This window comes from Rhinichthys klamathensis, unplaced genomic scaffold (genome assembly GCF_029890125.1).
Source record: "Rhinichthys klamathensis goyatoka isolate OS25496 unplaced genomic scaffold, OSU_Roscu_1.1 h1tg000196l_1, whole genome shotgun sequence".
Lineage (NCBI taxonomy): Eukaryota > Metazoa > Chordata > Actinopteri > Cypriniformes > Leuciscidae > Rhinichthys > Rhinichthys klamathensis.
This window is the reverse complement of record NW_026606722.1, coordinates 6,571,741-6,591,504: the sequence shown is the minus strand read 5'-3', so window position 1 is coordinate 6,591,504 and position 19,764 is coordinate 6,571,741. Positions and strand designations below refer to the sequence as shown.

Sequence of the window (19,764 nt, the reverse complement as noted above, 5' to 3'; positions counted from 1 at the left end):
AAGGAGGTAAACCTTCATATCATGTAGTCACAGTGAGATTAGGTGAGCATGTTCCTCCGATCTAAAAAAAACAACAACAAAAAACGAACAAAAACAATCTGAAACAACAGTGAGGAATCAATTCCAGAGTCAAATCCAGAACTAGCCTGGTTAAAACCAGACCATTCTCAGTTGTAACTGAGTTATGGTCTGGCAAAGCGTCATAGACAAATCATTTCCAGAGGGGCGTCACCAACGGACGTCGCGGATAGACCTAAAACCAATCAGAGCGATGAAGGAGATGACGTATGCAGAGCGGCGGAGAAACATCTCCGAGTGTTGTTCTTTGCTCGGTTTTTAACAAAAAGGAAACGTTCAAATCGCTTAAAACAGACGCGATAGCTGATTCGAACGAGTGATGTTCGACGGCGGCATCCATCTTTGTAATGTAGGCTACAAAATCTGCTTCAAAATCCCAGCGCTGTCGTCATCGTGTAAAGCCCGCCCCGACGTTTCTGATTGGTGCCTCGATTTCAACGTATTGGAAATGAGCCTGAATGAGCTCTTTGCCAGACTAACTTTCAGAGCAAATCTAAATTTGCCGGAAGTTGTCTGGGTTTTCCCAGGCTAATCAAGAACCAGAAATCTGAAGAAAAAAAATGTAAGCCCTATTTGAAACCAAATCTAGAAACCATTTATCTTTCTTCTAAAATGATTTTATCAGTGAGCAGCACTCAACTTTTTTTTTTTTATCCATGAGCAAAAGCAAAGAAAGTTTTCTCTCCATGTGTCTCAAATGGGCCATGGAGCCCCAGCACCCTCTGGACTGACCCCATCCACCTCTCAAAGATCCCCAAGGGCCATGTGATTGCCATAAAGCCACACTATTTTTAGCACCAAGGCTGTTACCATGACAATGGAGTGCTTGCTGGACTCCCTGGTGACTTGGCTGTGTCATTACAGGTGAAGAACTCAAAACCAGAGGTTGTACATGTGCGTGCGACAACAACAGAACATTCCATGTCTGAATCACTGGATCGCTAAATGTCACATGCCATCCATGCTCCATTAGCGCATTCCTTGGTCTCCTCACACACACGTACAGACACATTGTGACAGAATTTCTTTTAAGCATAATTTGCTTATTTGTTTAGTGACCTAGAAACCGAATGACAACATTTGCAGTGTCGTTCTGCATTACACACATTTTAAACACAACTGGTATCCTACTGTATAACTTAATGGTTGTGTGTATTACATCAATACTCTTGGGGCACATAATACACACTCACACACTTAAGTAAACTCTCATAAATCATGTCAGTTGAACTGGACTACACAAAAGCAATGCATTGTTTTTTATTGTTTCCATTAGTACTCAGTTGGCTCACATGCTCCTTCATTGTAGCCATTTACTATTTTTTGTTGTATAATTGACCACTGTCCCAGGTAGCAGATTTCAGTCATTATATGACTAGATTCATGTTTCTCGTATCAATTTCAAATGAACATTTGTCATTAATTCTGTTATTTGTCAAGTAATTAGGCAATAGGTGATATAGAGCGACGTACAGTCAGCCAGTCTCTCCATCAGTGAAATAAATCGGGGTTTATTCTGTGCTAATGACCAGCTGACTGTACACTATCCTTTAAGATGTACATGTATACAAATTTGGAAACACGCTGGAAATAGTGGAGATTCATTTTGGGATAACTTTGCAAGGAACAACACTAATGAAAACATATTTTATTGAAAAAAAAAATAACCCTTTTTAAGAAATACAAATATTTAGGCCTATAATTTAAGATTTAAGTATTTGAATTACATATAGACTTTCCATCCAACGAACTAATACACTTAATGTGAGGCATATTTGTCAGTCAAGCAGAAATAAAATAGGTAATAATAAAATAGGTAGATTTCTGTAATGGTATACTGAATGTGTTTTAGATAAAAACCAGGTTTAAGTATTGAATATTGCTTGTTCCACAGCTAGCCATATTTTAACCATGCTCATACTTTTTAAATGAATAAATGTTTTCGCAATGAACAGATGTATGCTGATTCTAAGCAAATTGAATAAACGCATTAAAACATGATTATTTAAATAAAATTAAATAGATGCATATAATTAGTAAACTATTCTGTTATTTTCTCCTTTTTTTTTGAGCGCAGAAATCTTACCTGTTTTCTTACCCATTTAATTTATGCATTATTGTTAATTTTAAAGACCCCCTGTGGTAAAAATAAATAAATAAATAAATCAAGTTTTTAATGTTGTTATGTGTTTTTAAAGGTGCAAAACGCAAGTCTCTGAGTTTTTGCAGAACTACGCCCTCTCTGGCGACAAGCGAAACTGCAACCAATTCTGATTGTACATGTATCTAGCTTACGCTAAAGCATTACACATTTTACGCATCGTCATTTGTTGTCATACATAGATTGGCCGTATCAAACATTAGACACTGGGATATATCTTACCGTTTTATCAAGAAAAAAGCCAACTGAGGATCCCGTTTGAGACCAAGAGCAGACCGGAGATCTCTCCATTTGTTGAATGCCTTCCCGAGGTTGACTCTCGTCTTATACTCCGACGCCTGTCTGACTCCAATTTGGACCTTTTGGTGGCACTAGACAAAATTTTTCTTTTCTTTACTTTACGTGGAGTTTGCGTTGGGGTTTAGAATGGACTACAAGCCGGTCTCTTTGAATCCATCTTCTACCTTTGACGCACGAGTTGTCTTCGCTGATGCGGAGAATGGCGCGCCGGCGAATACACAAACCTGCGAGACATTTGGTGCGTTCAAATCATCTCGTATAGATCGTATTTACGAGTTGAACGCACTTGAACGCCACCACAATGTCGTAAATACCAGTGGGGAGCTCGGGATTTTCTCTAAGCCCCGATCTGTCTGAGTTGTGGGCGTGTCACTGAGAAACATGGCGGAATACCACAAGGTTTTCTATTTACAGCGCAGTTAAGCTAATTGCTTGCACAAAATATGATGGCATTATAATATAACAATGCAACATGTAACGATAAAGTTGGTATTGGCTACGTTAATTAATTAAAAACATTAAAAAACAGAGTACATCTGATGCCAATTTATTTGCTCTTCATTTTCTAGAACAAGAGTTTAAGAACCTTACTGTATTTTTGTGTAATTAATTAAGAGAAAGTACTCCGCCATCTTACTCCGACGAAAGTGACTTGAACGCGCCTGCCGTCGTAAACACGACTTCCCACCTCGTACATACGAACTTCCCAGGAGGACTTGAACGCACCAATAGCCTGGTGAGCGTGAACGCGCATGACGTCACGCCCAGTCTCAAATTCGAGCCCGAATCCCTCTTATATATTTTACTGTACAGGATTATAGAGGCAATCTCAGTGCGCAGAGAAGGGCTCATTCAGCCCATCAGGCAGTTCTTTAAGCATGTATAGGATAGAAAAACAGGTATTTTTAACATGAAAAGTTGCGCAATGCACCTTTAATAATGCTTTATGACAAACCATGTGCAAATTCATGTCAACACCATTGCTGAGTATTTTCTCCTTAAAACTGCAGTGAACCAAAGACACTCAAAAACGAGGTTTGAAATCGCTGACGTCACAAACTACCTTGTAACCAATCAGGTAAATGTGTGATCATCAACGAGTGGATCTCTGAGCTGGTGTGAGTGAGTGGAGGCGGGGCTAATTTACATATTCATAGCACTATATAAGGCAAGGGTGTAATCACATTCAAGCTATTTTGAGGCTTGAAGAAAACAATTTTTTTCAAGGAAAAACACGTTTAAATGTGTCATTTTGGTGATCAAAGATGAGTTTTAAGTGATAAAATTATTGACTACTTTGCAGTGCAGTCTGATCAGCTGAAAAGTTTCTAAAACCAGCAAACCAGCTTAGGCTGGTTTAAACAGTTTTTTTCAGCAGGGAAATACAAAATGTATGGGTAACACTTTACAATAAGGTTCCATTAGTTAATATTAGTTAATGCATTAGTTAACATGAACTAACCATGACAACACCTCTGTTCAGCATTAGTTAATATTTGTTAACGTTAACTCACACATGTACTAATACATCAATTCACGTTAACAGCACGGTTAGTTAACATTAGTTAATGCATTAGTTAACATGAGCTAACCATGAACAACATCTTCAGCATTAGTTAAAATTTGTTAACGTTAACTCGCACATGTACTAATGCATCAATTCACATTAACACCATGGTTAGTTAACATTAGTTAATGCATTAGTTAACATGAACTAACCATGAACAACATCTTCAGCATTAGTTAGTTAACATTAGTTAATGCATTAGTTAACATGAGCTAACCATGAACAACATCTCTGTTCAGCATTAGTTAATATGTGTTAACGTTAACTCGCACATGTACTAATGCATCAATTCACATTAACAGCACGGTTAGTTAACATTAGTTAATGCATTAGTTAACATGAACTAACCACGAACAACATTTTCAGCATTAGTTAATATTTGTTAACGTTAACTCGCACATGTACTAATGCATCAATTCACGTTAACAGCACGGTTAGTTAACATTAGTTAATGCATTAGTTAACATGAACTAACCATGAACAACATCTCTGTTCAGCATTAGTTAATATTTGTTAACGTTAACTCGCACATGTACTAATGCATCAATTCACATTAACAGCACGGTTAGTTAACATTAGTTAATGCATTAGTTAACATGAACTAACCACGAACAACATCTTCAGCATTAGTTCATATTTGTTAACGTTAACTCGCACATGTACTAATGCATCAATTCACATTAACAGCACGGTTAGTTAACATTAGTTAATGCATTAGTTAACATGAACTAACCACGAACAACATCTTCAGCATTAGTTAACATTAGTTAACGTTAACTCACACATGTACTAATGCATCAATTCACGTTAACAGCACGGTTAGCTAACATTAGTTAATGCATTAGTTAACATGAGCTAACCATGAACAACATCTCTGTTCAGCATCAGTTAATATTTGTTAACGTTAACTCGCACATGTACTAATGCATCAATTCACATTAACAGCACGGTTAGTTAACATTAGTTAATGCATTAGTTAACATGCACTAACCACGAACAACATCAGCATTAGTTAATATTTGTTAACGTTAACTCGCACATGTACTAATGCATCAATTCACATTAACAGCACGGTTAGTTAACATTAGTTAATGCATTAGTTAACTTGAACTAACCACGAACAACATCTTCAGCATTAGTTAATATTTGTTAACGTTAACTCACACATACTAATGCATCAATTCACATTAACAGCACGGTTAGTTAACATTAGTTAATGCATTAGTTAACATGAACTAACCACGAACAACATCTTCAGCATTAGTTAATATTTGTTAACGTTAACTCGCACATGTACTAATGCATCAATTCACGTTAACAGCACGGTTAGCTAACATTAGTTAATGCATTAGTTAACATGAACTAACCACGAACAACATGTTCAGCATTAGTTAATATTTGTTAACGTTAACTCACACATGTACTAATGCATCAATTCACATTAACAGCACGGTTAGTTAACATTAGTTAATGCATTAGTTAACATGAACTAACCACGAACAACATCTTCAGCATTAGTTAATATTTGTTAACGTTAACTCGCACATGTACTAATGCATCAATTCACATTAACAGCACGGTTAGTTAACATTAGTTAATGCATTAGTTAACATGAACTAACCACGAACAACATCTTCAGCATTAGTTAATATTTGTTAACGTTAACTCACACATGTACTAATGCATCAATTCACGTTAACAGCACGGTTAGTTAACATTAGTTACAAACTAATGTGTCAAAGTTCGAAAATTATTTCAAAACTGGAAGTTCATCAGGTGAAATTGTTCATCGTGTTTCCATTGAAATGACCGGATTTGTTAGCAAATTTTGCCAAGCAATGGTAAATGTGATCGCACCTTGACTGATTGATTTATAAACTGCTTTATAAATACATATATAGGCGACTTCATTATTAAAAAATTTGAAGCTACTATAGTGCAACGGCAGTGATTGTGTATTTTTCAGTAAAGCGGTGTGAATATCCTCATTCTCCTCCCTTCTGCTCTCCTCTAGTGCTTCTCTCTCTCCTCTCTTCTGTTCTTTCTGCTGAAGGCAGAGGGAAAATTAAAAGCCAATATCACAGTCCATTTCACCAGCCTTCTGCTACTGCAGACAAAGCCACACATCAACTCTCTCTCTCTCTCCCTCCCACTATTACCTGGGCTCCCTCCATCTCTCCCATCCATCACACTCTCCTGGACCTGTACCTCGGTAAATGGTGACGTCAAATCAGGAGAGATCCTCTTTTCCTCGTCTTTCTCTTCTCCTCCCCCTCGCTCTCTCTCATCTCACTCTGGTTAATGGTGACGTCAAAGAGAGCGGCTGCCCCATCAGACGGCCATTACTCATTTGTTTGTGTACAGCAGCAGAACTTCCCTTGACCCCAGCTTCTGTATTTTTCCTCATCCTCTAATCTAAAAAAAAATCTAAAAACAGCTCAAATACAAATAATCACATTCCGACTACAATTATCCAACAAAACCTAATAGCACAGAAATAACCCACTTCAAACCTGTGTGCTGTCACACAGGGGTCAGTATCTGCATTCACACGAACCCTAAAAGTCCTATTGTTGGACTAGTAGCACAGTCGGAATAACAAGTCACATGTAACCATGTCAATTCAAATGAATTGGTTTCATTGGGATTGTAAGGGGTGGTTTAAACCTTTTCTAATCCATTTGACAGGACATGTACAGTACAAACATAGCTAATGACTAATAAGAGAGTCCACAATAAAAAAACACTTTTAAAAATCGAGTTTGAAACACATGAGCCAAGTTCTGACAAATGTATTTGTTATATTCATGTTGGTTTATTATGTTTTTGAAAACTTATTCCAAATTTCAAGAAAAGTTTCAATATAATGATGACATGTACAACAACGTGGTGCCATCATCAACAAGAAAATACAAAATCATGTGAATGTTGTTCTATTCTTATTATTGAATTAAAATCTAGCTTTTAAAATGAAACGTATTTTTTTACAAAAAAACATGAATTATTAATATCAAGTTTTTGGTGTGAGAATCATAAGGATCTGATTTGATGTTTTATGTTTTTTATTCTGCATGCTGGACGCTCCACATAACTAATTCGACAGAAACAAGTTTTGTCAGACATTAATAAACCCTAAAGACATCAAATAATGGCAAAATATTATGCCAAACTATAAGGTGGGTTTTTTTCACTATTTTTTCATTATATTAGGACAGTTTTATCACCCTATGTCCTATGACTATGTCCCCAAAATATAATAGCCAGTCAACGTTAAATCAATGAATCAATCAATCGATATATAACTTTAGATTCCTTTTATTCTATTTCTTATGAAATTGGGCTATTTATGTGTGCAATATAAGAACAGAACTACCGCTGAATAAAATATTAGCTATTGTTAAAAATCCCCCCCCCCCCAAAAAAAAAAACACTAAAAGACTCTTTCATGTATTTCTGTTAGCCAGCAATATTCTAATTTGATCAAACGTGGACATGAAACATTTTGTCCTTTTGTTGTTTTTCCCCTTTTTTAATAAAAAATTAATCAAGCTCTTGCTGAGTAAATGGCAACTGCAGTCTATGCGTGTGTGTGTGTGTGTGTGTGTGTGTGTGTTTGGGCAGATGAATCATTAAATGTTTAACAGCATTTCTACAGTCTCTTTTAAGGGTTTGGGTGTGTTGCCCCCATTTTTCGTTTGCAGTCGATTACCCAGGAAACAGTGCCTTCTGTGAAACTTGGAGGGTTTTCCTTCTACTCGAATGCACAAATGAATTCTAACCGATCAATGTGTGGTGAAAATTGCTTAGTTACAGGGAAGTATAGAGGAATCAGAGCCACAACTGCCTCAATATAAGACACAAACTATTGGCTGCACAGGACACAACTAGGGTAACTGTGGATGACACCATTCCAGTGAATAATATTTAGTGTGTCCACAAAAAAAGGTCAGGAAAATTACAAATACACTTATTTTTTCACATACATTTGCTCGCTTTCATGCTGCTGAGTACACACTGCAGAGTATCGGGAGTGACAACCATATTAACATGTGGGACTGAATTACGCACATGTATTTTGATCTGATTTTTTGGATCAGTCCATTGCTACAGTATGTTTAAGTATAAGTGCAACAGACCTGCCGCTTGTTTTGTTACCTGTAATGTGTTATTTTTTCCATCTTATTACAAACTGATCTTTTTAATGCAATGTTTACTTTTAATTGAACAATATATAAAGGCTACCTGCTAATGTTTTTAATGTACTACTAATAAATATTAATAGCATTAATTAACTAATTTCCAATTACTGCATTTCCAATAATCAATCATTTTTAATAAAAGAAGATTATATAGCTTCAAAGGCCACACTACTCCTCTGATGTACATCTAGACCTACACATCCACAAAAAGAACCAGTGCGCACACACACACACACACACACACACACGTGTAGTCTTTCATGTGTACACTCTTTACATACTAGAAACTACTGAAGTTCACAAAACAAGACCATTAGTTTAGCATAAAGAATAGTCTAAACACTGAGCATTTATATAAATTCAATAAAGATAAAAGTATACTGACTGTACGTTCTCATAACACAAATTAGAAAACACCCACAATTATCTGTTCTTTGATAATACATATGTAATACAAGTGAAAAGTAATACGCCTGCAGAAGCACAGTATATTTACCGTACCTGATCCAAAGCAACATCTAAGTTTGCTTCCCTTTATCCCATAGAAAAGAGGTCAACACAGTATACACACATCATCATCATCATCATGCCAGAAAAACAAATCCTTTAGAACTCATTCTGTTTGAAGATATAATCAAAGAAATGTAATTATGCAGTACAGCATGTGGTAATCAGCTGCTACATGACATCCAGTGGATGGCATCACTCAGACTTTAGAACTCGGTTTGTTTGTGGGATTGTGTAACCCAGATATTCAAGCCTGTAGAGGTTACAGTCACTTTTTTTTCCATGTACAAAGATTTTGTTTTTAAAAGAAATCTCTTACGCTCACCTAGGATGGATGTATTTGATAAAAAATTAAAGAGATAAAATATTAAAATATTGTGAAATATGTGCTTGAACACTCACCTAAAGGATTATTAGGAACACCTGTTCAATTTCTCATTAATGCAATTATCTAATCAACCAATCACATGGCAGTTGCTTCAATGCATTTAGGGGTGTGGTCCTGGTCAACACAATCTCCTGAACTCCAAACTGAATGTCAGAATGGGAAAGAAAGGTGATTTAAGCAATTTTGAGCGTGGCATAGTTGTTGGTGCCAGAATGGTTGGTGCCGGTCTGAGTATTTCACAATCTGCTCAGTTACTGGGATTTTCACACACAACCACACTGTAAAAAATAATTGCCATTTCAACTTTTTTTTTTTTGTAGACACAACTAAATTTTTAGAAATTGTCCAGACAACAAGAACATTTAAGTTGAATTGTCCTCAACTAAGCTAAAAGTTGAATTAACTAGTATAACTGTTGTTTCAACTAGAAAACGCATGTTGATACAATTGCACATACACCATATATTGTAGGGCTGGGCGATATATCGCACGATATTGTTATGCGCGTCTCTTCAGTAAAGCCGGTTCTTTGATTAGTAGTAAATCGCCTTCACCTGCTTTCAGATGGAAGATATGATGCAGATATGAGTGTTAAAGTTAATGAGATAATTAAGTGATTCATTTAGTGATCATTGAGCATTATTGAAGACACCTGATGTTAACAAGCAGAATCACTGAAGGAGAAAATCTAAAATTGTAAGCCACCGTTATGGCGATCAGTGTTTGCTTTAGTTGGGCTCTTGATCCTTATACTTTGAGTTTAAATTTTGTTTGTCTGCTGTTATTGATTTATAACAGTCAAATGAACAAAAACAAGTGTGATCTGATAGTGTTGGTTATGTTTTGACATAATCATGCTGTGATCTGAAAAATGAAACTCATTCAGATGATGTTGTTTAATTTGATAGCAACAGTTTAGTGGTCCTACAGCATATGATAATCGTATGTTTCTTAAAATCCAAACCATTTAATAAAAATTGTTCTGATCAAATCACTTTCAAATGCATTTATTTAGAAACGCAGACATCAATAATCAGCCTGTGAATCTCAACCGTGGTGACAATAATAATCCTTGTTGCCACCAATCACAACTCATTAATGGCTCCCATCATGCATTGCGGTATGAATAAATTATGATCTGAATTGTCTATGTAATTTACTTTTCCTAATTGAATATTCTGTTCATCACCATTGTTGAGATGCATTAACTGAATCTTGATATCTGTGTCTGCCTAAAACAAAGATTTTTTTTTTTTTTTTTTTTTACAACTTTTAAGAAATCTTTTATATTATATCACAAATTCTGGATATTTATGCAGAATCTCAGTTATGCTGTAACCAACAGCATTAATCACAAACAATTAGCTCAAATGATGAATGTCATAATATAATCAATACCATTAGATCATTGTTTTTCTTTGTTCATCTGGCAGGTATGACTCGGATACAACAGCTGAACAAAAACTAAAGTTAATAATATAAGGGTCAAGAGTCCAACTAAAGCAAACACTCATCTCCATAATGGTGACCTGAAATTCCGGTTTTCTTCTTCAGTGATTCTGCTTTAGGTGTCTTCAATAATGCTCAATCATCACTCAATTAATCACTTAAATATCTCATTAACTTTAACACTCTTGAGTGTGGACTCATATACACTCCCAGGTGTGTTCATTTAACACTGGAGTTTTTGCTGTGTAAAGAGCCGTAGTTAACTGACAAGCTGAGCCATATCGCATTAAATATCGCTGGCGATACGTCCGCGATATTAGTGCGATTTGGCTCAGCTTGTCAGTTAACTACGGCTCTTTGTAGTAAATGCCGCTCCATCTGAAAGCAGGTGAAGGCGATTTACTACTAATCAAGGAACCGGCTTTACTGACGAGATGCGCATAACAATATCGTGCGATATATCGCCCAGCCCTAAGTCAAGTTGACAAAAAAATTTAAGGCAGCGGGGTAACAAAGTTTTTTAAGTTGACTCAACAAATTGTTTTTTACAGTGCATATCTAGGGTTTACAAAGAATGGTTTGAAAAGGGAAAAATATCCAGTATGCGGCAGTCCTGTGAGCGAAAATGCCTTGTTGATGCTAGAGGTCAGAGGAGAATGGGCCGACTGATTCAAGCTGATAGAAGAGCAACTTTGACTGAAATAACCACTCGTTACAACCGAGGTATGCAGCAAAGCATTTGTGAAGCCACAACACGCACAACCTTGAGGCGGATGGGCTACAACAGCAGAAGACCCCACCGGGTACCACTCATCTCCACTACAAATAGGAAAAAGAGGCTACAATTTGCAAGAGCTCACCAAAATTGCACAGTTAAACACTGGAAAAATGTTGCCTGGTCTGATGAGTCTCGATTTCTGTTGAGACATTCAGATGGTAGAGTCAGAATTTGGCGTAAACAGAATGAGAACATGGATCCATCATGCCTTGTTACCACTGTGCAGGCTGGTGGTGGTGGTGTAATGGTGTGGGGGATGATTTCTTGGCACACTTTAGGCCGCTTAGTGCCAATTGGGCCTCGTTTAAATGCCACGGCCTACCTGAGCATTGTTTCTGACCATGTCCATCCCTTTATGGCCACCATGTACCCATCCTCTGATGGTTACTTCCAGCAGGATAATGCACCATGTCACAAAGCTTGAATCATTTCAAATTGGTTTCTTGAACATGACAATGAGTTCACTGTACTAAAATGGCCCCCAGAGTAACCAGATCTCAACCCAACAGAGCATCTTTGGGATGTGGTGGAACGGGAGCTTCGTGCCCTGGATGTGCATCCCACAAATCTCCATCAACTGCAAGATGCTATCCTATCAATATGGGCCAACATTTGTAAAGAATGCTTTCAGCACCTTGTTGAATCAATGCCACGTAGAATTAAGGCAGTTCTGAAGGCGAAAGGTGGTCAAACACGGTTTTAGTATGGTGTTCCTAATAATCCTTTAGGTGAGTGTATATTTTAAAATGTAAACTTTTTTGGTAGTAATGCCAACCATTTAGACCAAAGAACCAAAATATCCCAGCTAAGCTGTTGTCCATATATCTTCAAATTCAGAATTGTCACTATGCGCTAAACCTAGCGTTAATTAAGTGAACAGTTGGCACATGCAGCAACTTTATTAACAAATTTGATCTTTATTTAAAATTTGTCAATACAACAAACAAGTGCCCTAATTAGGCTATTTTAAAGGTTCTTAATTTTGTTTTGGAGGTCTCATACAAAAGGTTTACGCGCATCCAAGGTCAAAAACACTTTAATTTTCTCATTATATACATTGCACATCACCTCATTTCTCAAAGAGTCTGACAACGGTCTGTTCGAAGATTCAGTCTCTCTAAACCCCTCTTTTCTGTGAGCTTACTTTGCAGACATTTTACATTCACAAACAGCAATATTACACATAGCATGAAAGGTAATATTCGAAAAAGCGTAAAAGGGACACTTTAAACACTTGTTCAGAAAAAAAAAGTCAACAGGATGCAAATCTGAAAACACACTTAAACTTGGTCACCCGAGGTATTGTTTTAGTTTACAGTATGGTATGTTATGTCCAAGCGATAGAGCATTTAAGTCACCATGAAATCAAAATTGACAATCCTTTTTTTTCTATGTAATATTGCAGTATTTTTTATAAATGATTTATCAATACACATCTTTCTTCATTAATTTCTGCTCTTCTCTGATGAGTTAAAAATGAATCGCCCAACATTTTTTCTTGGTCAATAAGTCATTTCACTTGGATATGTCACAATAGGGAAGAAAAGTTTGTCCGTTTCATGCCGAATTCAACTTTTTGGCACAATTCAATGGAAATTGCATTACTGCACAGCCGTGATACGTACAACAACTAATGTAAAAAAAATATATAATAATAATTGTCAGATTCCCATTCATCTGTTTTTGATAAAACTGATCTCACTTTCAGCACCACTCACTGTACATTTAACATGCAAGAAGCAACATAGTATCATTTTGCAGAAATAGAGCCACAGGCACATTTTCCCAATGAGCCTGGGTTGGCCAATTTTCCTCCACACAATCTTACACAATGCCTTCACCAACAAAACTACCCATTTCAGCCTGAATGGTTATTTTTCCTCTGCATATTTTCCTCAAGTGGAACAATTCATATTGTTATAATGTCTCAATGTGGTGAGAATTGCATGTTTCCTGCTGTACACAGATTTCACATTCACACTTATTGACATTGCATACCATGTTCAGTGGCTAGAATGACGCAGACAAAAGCAAATTAGCGAGAGTGGAGAGACATGTGGAGATTGACAACCCTAGCCACCCATTTCCAATTTCACACACTGCACACACACCATCGCCACCTATTTCAGCTCTCATCATCTCTTACACACTAATCTTTGCCTAGGGCTTATGTGAAGCATTCCAAGGAGCTCTTGTTGTGGCCCTCAGATTTCTCAAGTGAGTCACCAAAATTCAAGAGAGCCTCTATCATGTGTCTTACCTGTTTCTGTATGTGTGATTTACACAATGAGGATAGTGGCACCTGTCCAAATATCCCTCTGGAAAATTAAGCTTTACTCAACTGATGCATACTGCTGTGTGACATTGGGAAGTGTCACATTGTGTTCGTGGAAAACCGTGCAAACGCTGTGGAGATACGCAACTAAGTCAGTGGTCATGGCTGCCCTTCAGGTGCTCTGGAAGGACATCCAGTTCTCTGGTGTTTCACTGAAGCTGATAGTGAAGCAAGAGAATTAGAGAGGTGATGACTTCAATCAGGTAATTAACATCTGAGCACGGAAAGAGACGAGGCGAAGGCAAGGGCTGGGGAGGCCTACTAAAACCCAGGCTAGTGAAGGGGGCGCTAGAGGGTAGAAGAAGTGAGTGTCCTTGCATCCTATGCCAATGAGACAATACAATAATACAAGTATAATATCAAGAGTCAGAGTAAGAGGGAGGAACTATAGAGGAGAAGGAGGAACTACATATGAGAGGGAGGAGCCTATACAGTATGACAGAAAAGGGCTATATTTTAGCCAAGGTTCCTGTTCATTTCAGTCTGATTTTAATAGTTTGCATGCAAAAAAAACTTAACTAGGAAACCAATTATATATATGGACCAGTAAGAGATTCCAAAATGACAGACCCTTGTGAAAAAGAAGTACACTTAATTGTAACGAATGTGCCCTTGTAGTGAACTTCAAATCGTAAGAACTATATTTCTTACAATCTGTACTTGCAGATAATATATTCATTTCATAAAAGGCCACAAGTGTATATAAAGATAACTTTCATGACACACAAGTACTCGTAATTATCTATTAATTTTTAATTATCTTTTGTTGTGCTTTAAAGAAGCATGCTTATTTTGATGTGTTGATTAACATTCGAAAGCACATGTAAAGTACTATATAGTAACACACAAGAATGAAACGATAGACGCTGACAGACAGACAGACAGGCTCACAGTCTTACATACATATGAGGCCACAGTGGCCCACTTAAGGCCAGACTGAGAGTTAACACAATTAGACATAGGCTAATGGAATCTAGACAGGCCAGAGATAAATGCGACTTCATTAGTACAAGCCTAGAGAGACTGTCAATGCTAATCGCTGATGAAGAAATGTGGTTTCCTTCTTTTGCTTCCTCTCGTATACTCCTTCACACACTATCTGTCATTCTCGAGCATGTGTTTAAAGTCTGGCCTTGGGATAGGAGGAAAGAACGATGAAGGAAGGAAGGGCAGTGAATGAAAAGAAAGGTAAACGACATCTGTCGTTTGAGGAACGGACATACAGTATGGACAGACATGCTGGTTTTCATAGCTTGTAGCTCTATCAAATATATTTAAAAATCCCTTGAGACAAAAAGTGGGTAGCCATATTGGATTGAGTGCTTTCTGTTTTGAACAATGCCTGGCAGAAAACATGCAATCGACCACTCACATAATGACCTGGTGGGAGACAAAATCTATCACAGAGAAAGCTTTTACTCACACACACACACACAAATAACGCACTTACTAAAGCCCGGTGTGAGTGTGTGTATCTTAGGGGAGGAAAACATTTAAAACTCAGGAAATTGATAGCCATTCCACGGCTCACAGGCCATTTAATGATTGAAAGAGATTTGTGAGAGGTTCAAACCAGAAAATTTGATTCTGGTCTGGCTGGTTGTGGCTGGACATAATTTGATTTCATGCATTCATCCATTGGCTTTGGCCATTTTGAAAGTGCATATCCACTTAGCTATGCATAGCCGTACTGTAGCTATAGCATTGAGGATGGAATTGTTCACTAAAGCCAAAACATCCTACAAATCTAAAAAAAATACTTCTATAGTTTTACATCCATTAGCCACAAAATGGTTAAAAAAGGACTATTTTCCTCAGTAGTTGAGAAATACAATAGGTGTGCTAGCTTCAAAGCTAGCTTATGACTGTATTCCATTACCTGAGTTTTTCTTTCAATCAGTGTATTTTTTGTTTTTTTCAATATACTGTACACTTTCAGCAGTGTACTATATGTCTAAAAAATAAATAGCATTTTAATAGTTTGGACTCTGTTGTTTATTATATTATATTATATATTATATTATTATACAAACGTACAGGGTTCCCAGTATAGTTTACAGCATTAGTTTGGAGTTGTTGTTTTTTCTTAAGAAAAATGTACATGTACTGTGCCTGATGTACATCCAAATGAATCAAAATTGAATCAAATCGTGAAACCTGTGTCAGTTTTCTCAGGCAAATACAGATGAAATTTAGTAATGTATATAATGCTCCACAAAGCCCAAGAAATGGAGATAGTGAAGTAAAGTCTCAAAGCAGAGTTGCGGTAGAAGGCCATTATGGCAGCGTTGTCCCACCCAAGACCTCAGCCAAATGCGCTTAGTCAGTTTCTTATGTAGCTCTGAATCTGAACACAGATTAGCAAGCATCAAAATACAGCTGAACGTCATGAAACTGATGGTTCTGTTCAGATGGTTAAATGACTCTTTTACATAGTAGGCTAATATCTCATTCCCCTGTTTCAGTTTCCGGTTTCATTCACTTTCACTTTCAATTTAACCCATGTTTGCGCGATTGTGTGTATGGGATTGTTTAGATTAGTTGTGTTCGTGATTTAGTTAAATAAATCTTTTGTGCACAGTCATGCGAGTTTCGATTCTGGCCTGCTTGTAAATCAATGTCCCTTTAACGATGTGATCACAGCTGCATGCTAAGAATGAGTTATTTTTCTGTGGCCACACAAAGAAAAGAAAATATCTTTTCCGACATAACGAGTGGTCGCTGGTCGAACAGATGAATTGATTGTAAAATGAATTCAGCTACATCAAGTTAATTCTATTTACTGATCCAAATATTTAATAATATATATTATTCATATTTCCCCTTTGAGTTAATTTACTACACAGTGAATCAAAAATGTATAGCACAACCAGCGACCAGATGAGTTACCAGTTTGATTTGTAAACAAAATGGAATCTGAAATACACTCAAATAAATCAAAATCAAATCAAACTAAAATTGGAATCAAATTGAAATGAGCTTGTGAATCTTAACCAATTGAATAAGGATAAATATACAGCCCTAACTAACCAATGTTCATCTCAACACCATTTGAAGAGGGAAAAAAAAATCTCAATCTAAAATTACCTTACTTGACTGATTATAAAAAACTCTACGCTAGTATACTGCACAAAGAACTTTTTTTTTTTTTTTGTATCAGTTATTACAGTGCACTTTGTGGCCAAATTCAGCTAAATGTCAGCTGTCGAAAGGCTCCTGCAGTCATGCTGAACTGTAGAGAGATTGACAACCATGTTGTTTGGGTCCAAGGGATTGGTTTCTGCTGACTCATTGAGATGTCAAATTGAAATGTGGTCGCCTTGACGATGTAAAAGAGATTCTGTGCATGAGAATATATATCATCGGCAGAGCAAACACACAAGATTGTCCACGTAACACTTTGCACACTTTAATTAGTTTCTCTTCCCCTGCATAGTCTAGCTGTATTGTCGTTTCCTCCCCCTCAACTCCATCCATGACCTTGTGGAGGATATTCACAATCTGAATATTTACAATCTGTCTTCATAAATTGTGTTATGTGTGCATTTGTATTGGGGTTTTGTGGCGCACAGTACCTGCTGCATTAGCTGACAGACAGCAGAGCTAGCTGCAACAGAAACTAATTGATGTTTCTGAGACACACACTGATACAAAAACCATGTTGAGTGTAGCCAACCATGTCCCATTTCAACAAAGCATGTAAGAGGAATCAATCAGCTGGGAGCGATGCCATTACACACATGCAGGAGGGCATTTATGCGCAAGGCACCTCAGCACTACCTCGCAGCAGATGGAACAACTGTTACAGCTAACTTTTTTTGACCTTGTGTATCCTAATTGTTTTTTGCATTTCAGATTCATAACCTCACTCTCATTACCCAACAACCCATCTGTCTTCCATTAAACTGGGAGAGATAGTGATAGAGAGAGAGATTCAGCTATGTATGTGTAGACTGTTGGTCTAAGCATTTTGTGCATGTTTGTGGGTCGTAAGTACATTTTGATGCTTAATGTAACATGCATGAACACTCTTTAACTTCCACGCAGACATCTTTTGTCATACACAACTGCACACATGCTGTATCTTTCCAAAATATGCAAGGACAAATACACACTTTCTACCATAGCCAAACACTGTAACACATCCTGTAATGATTCTTACTACATGACTCTCTTTTGAACACTTGATATCAATTGACCATATCAAATATCAATATAATAATGACCACTTTTGGTTGAAAAGGTTCTGGTTTGGTTTTAATCACATAAAAGGTCTGTAAAATCTCCCATATATTTACATGAACACAGAAAAATTGTTGTTGTTGTTGTTGCTGTTGTTGTTTTACTGTATAATATAATACAATAATGATTCAAATAACAAAATAAATGTTTATGTAATTAAATGTATTAAAATGATTTAGAAAATGCATACTATAATTATTAATAAAGAGTGTATTGTATACTAATAATAATAATAATAATTGAAGATTGTGTTTTACTGTATACTACTACTACTAATAATAATAATAATAACTATTTATAATAATAATTAAAGATTGTGTTTTACTGTGTACTATTCCTACTAATAATAATGATGAAAATAATAATAATAATAACAATAAATGTAACTGTAAATGTAATTAAAATGGTATATAAAATGAATCAAATTTATACAAATGTATAATTATTAAATAGCACGTGTTTTACGGTATAATAATAATAATTAAAGAGTGTCACTGTATACTAATAATAATAACATTAATATTAATAATTAAAGATTGTGTGTTTTACTGTATACTACAACTAATAATAATAATAATAATAAATGTAACTGTAATTAAAATATATTATATATATGAAGTTATTAATCAAATCATTTATATAAATGTATTATTAGTATTAAAGTGTGTTTTTCTAAATAATAATATTGATATTATAATTTCTTCTATTATTAAAGAGTGTTTTACTGCATTATAATAATAATAATATATTAATTATTACTGTTATTATTATTATTTAAAAATATATATTTTTTATTACATAAATGTAATATATTTAATTATTGTTATTATAATTATTAGTTTAAGTATTTAAGTACAATTTACTAAATGAGTACTATGCGCTAAATTTAACTAAAATTTAACTAAAGCTAACTAAATTAGCAGTTGTCTTCATTGGGACTGTTGACTGGTCACACAGTGTAGTTTATTTCAGGTTTTTCTATCTATGAATAAATGTAGTGCCCTCAAATGTAGGCAAAACCTGACCCACACACACACACACACACACACACACACACACACACACACACACATACACACACATTCTGAACCTTGTTCACCCACTGAGCTAAAAGCCCTGACACAGTGCCTGCAGTGTACCCACACAGATCAAGTTAATACAATCCCTTAGATTGTATCTTACCGCCATACATAAACTCAAGCAACACCTGCATTTTACACACACTGTTCCATATCTTTCACAAATACACACAGTGTCATATGCCCTGTGACCCCCCTAAAGGAAAGATCCCCTACCTTCGCCCCCTATAGTGCAGTCCAGCCAAGCACGCCTCCTCTCTCAGATTTCCTTTTCACACCTGAAGAGTCTTTCCTCCTCTTTCCTCGTAAAAACAATGCGGGGTATCAACGGGACCCAGGAAGGTTAGCGGAAAGGTTGCCTGTCTTCGCCTTCTCTCTGCTGTAGTATATGTGACTATCCCAGCATCAGATAGGAATCCTCTCCTGCAGCAGTATCAGCAACAGCAGCAGCCGACCGGCTCACCAGCTCAATGAGGGTGACTACAGGACTACTGCAGGAACAGCAGCATCAGACTCACACACACACACGCCCCACACACTCTCTGCACACACACACATACACAAGGCCACATTACTCCTGCCTTCAATCCGCTCTACCTTATTCTGTCGAATAGCAGCACCACTCTTTATTTGTATTTATTTTTTTCCAGTGGCTTCTCCATCCAGTCTCATCCACTTCGC

The 19,764-nt window shown here is 36.5% G+C and overlaps 1 protein-coding gene across 1 annotated transcript in view; it reads right to left on the bottom strand.

Annotated features, from left to right (window-relative positions):
- dab1a (DAB adaptor protein 1a) overlaps positions 1-19,544 on the bottom strand; it is a 406,752-nt gene extending 387,208 nt beyond the window's left edge. The window contains 1 exon segment of the mRNA XM_056262791.1: positions 19,300-19,544. The gene's annotated coding sequence lies outside the window, so the exon portion shown is untranslated.
- Between the last annotated feature and the right edge of the window lie 220 nt (positions 19,545-19,764).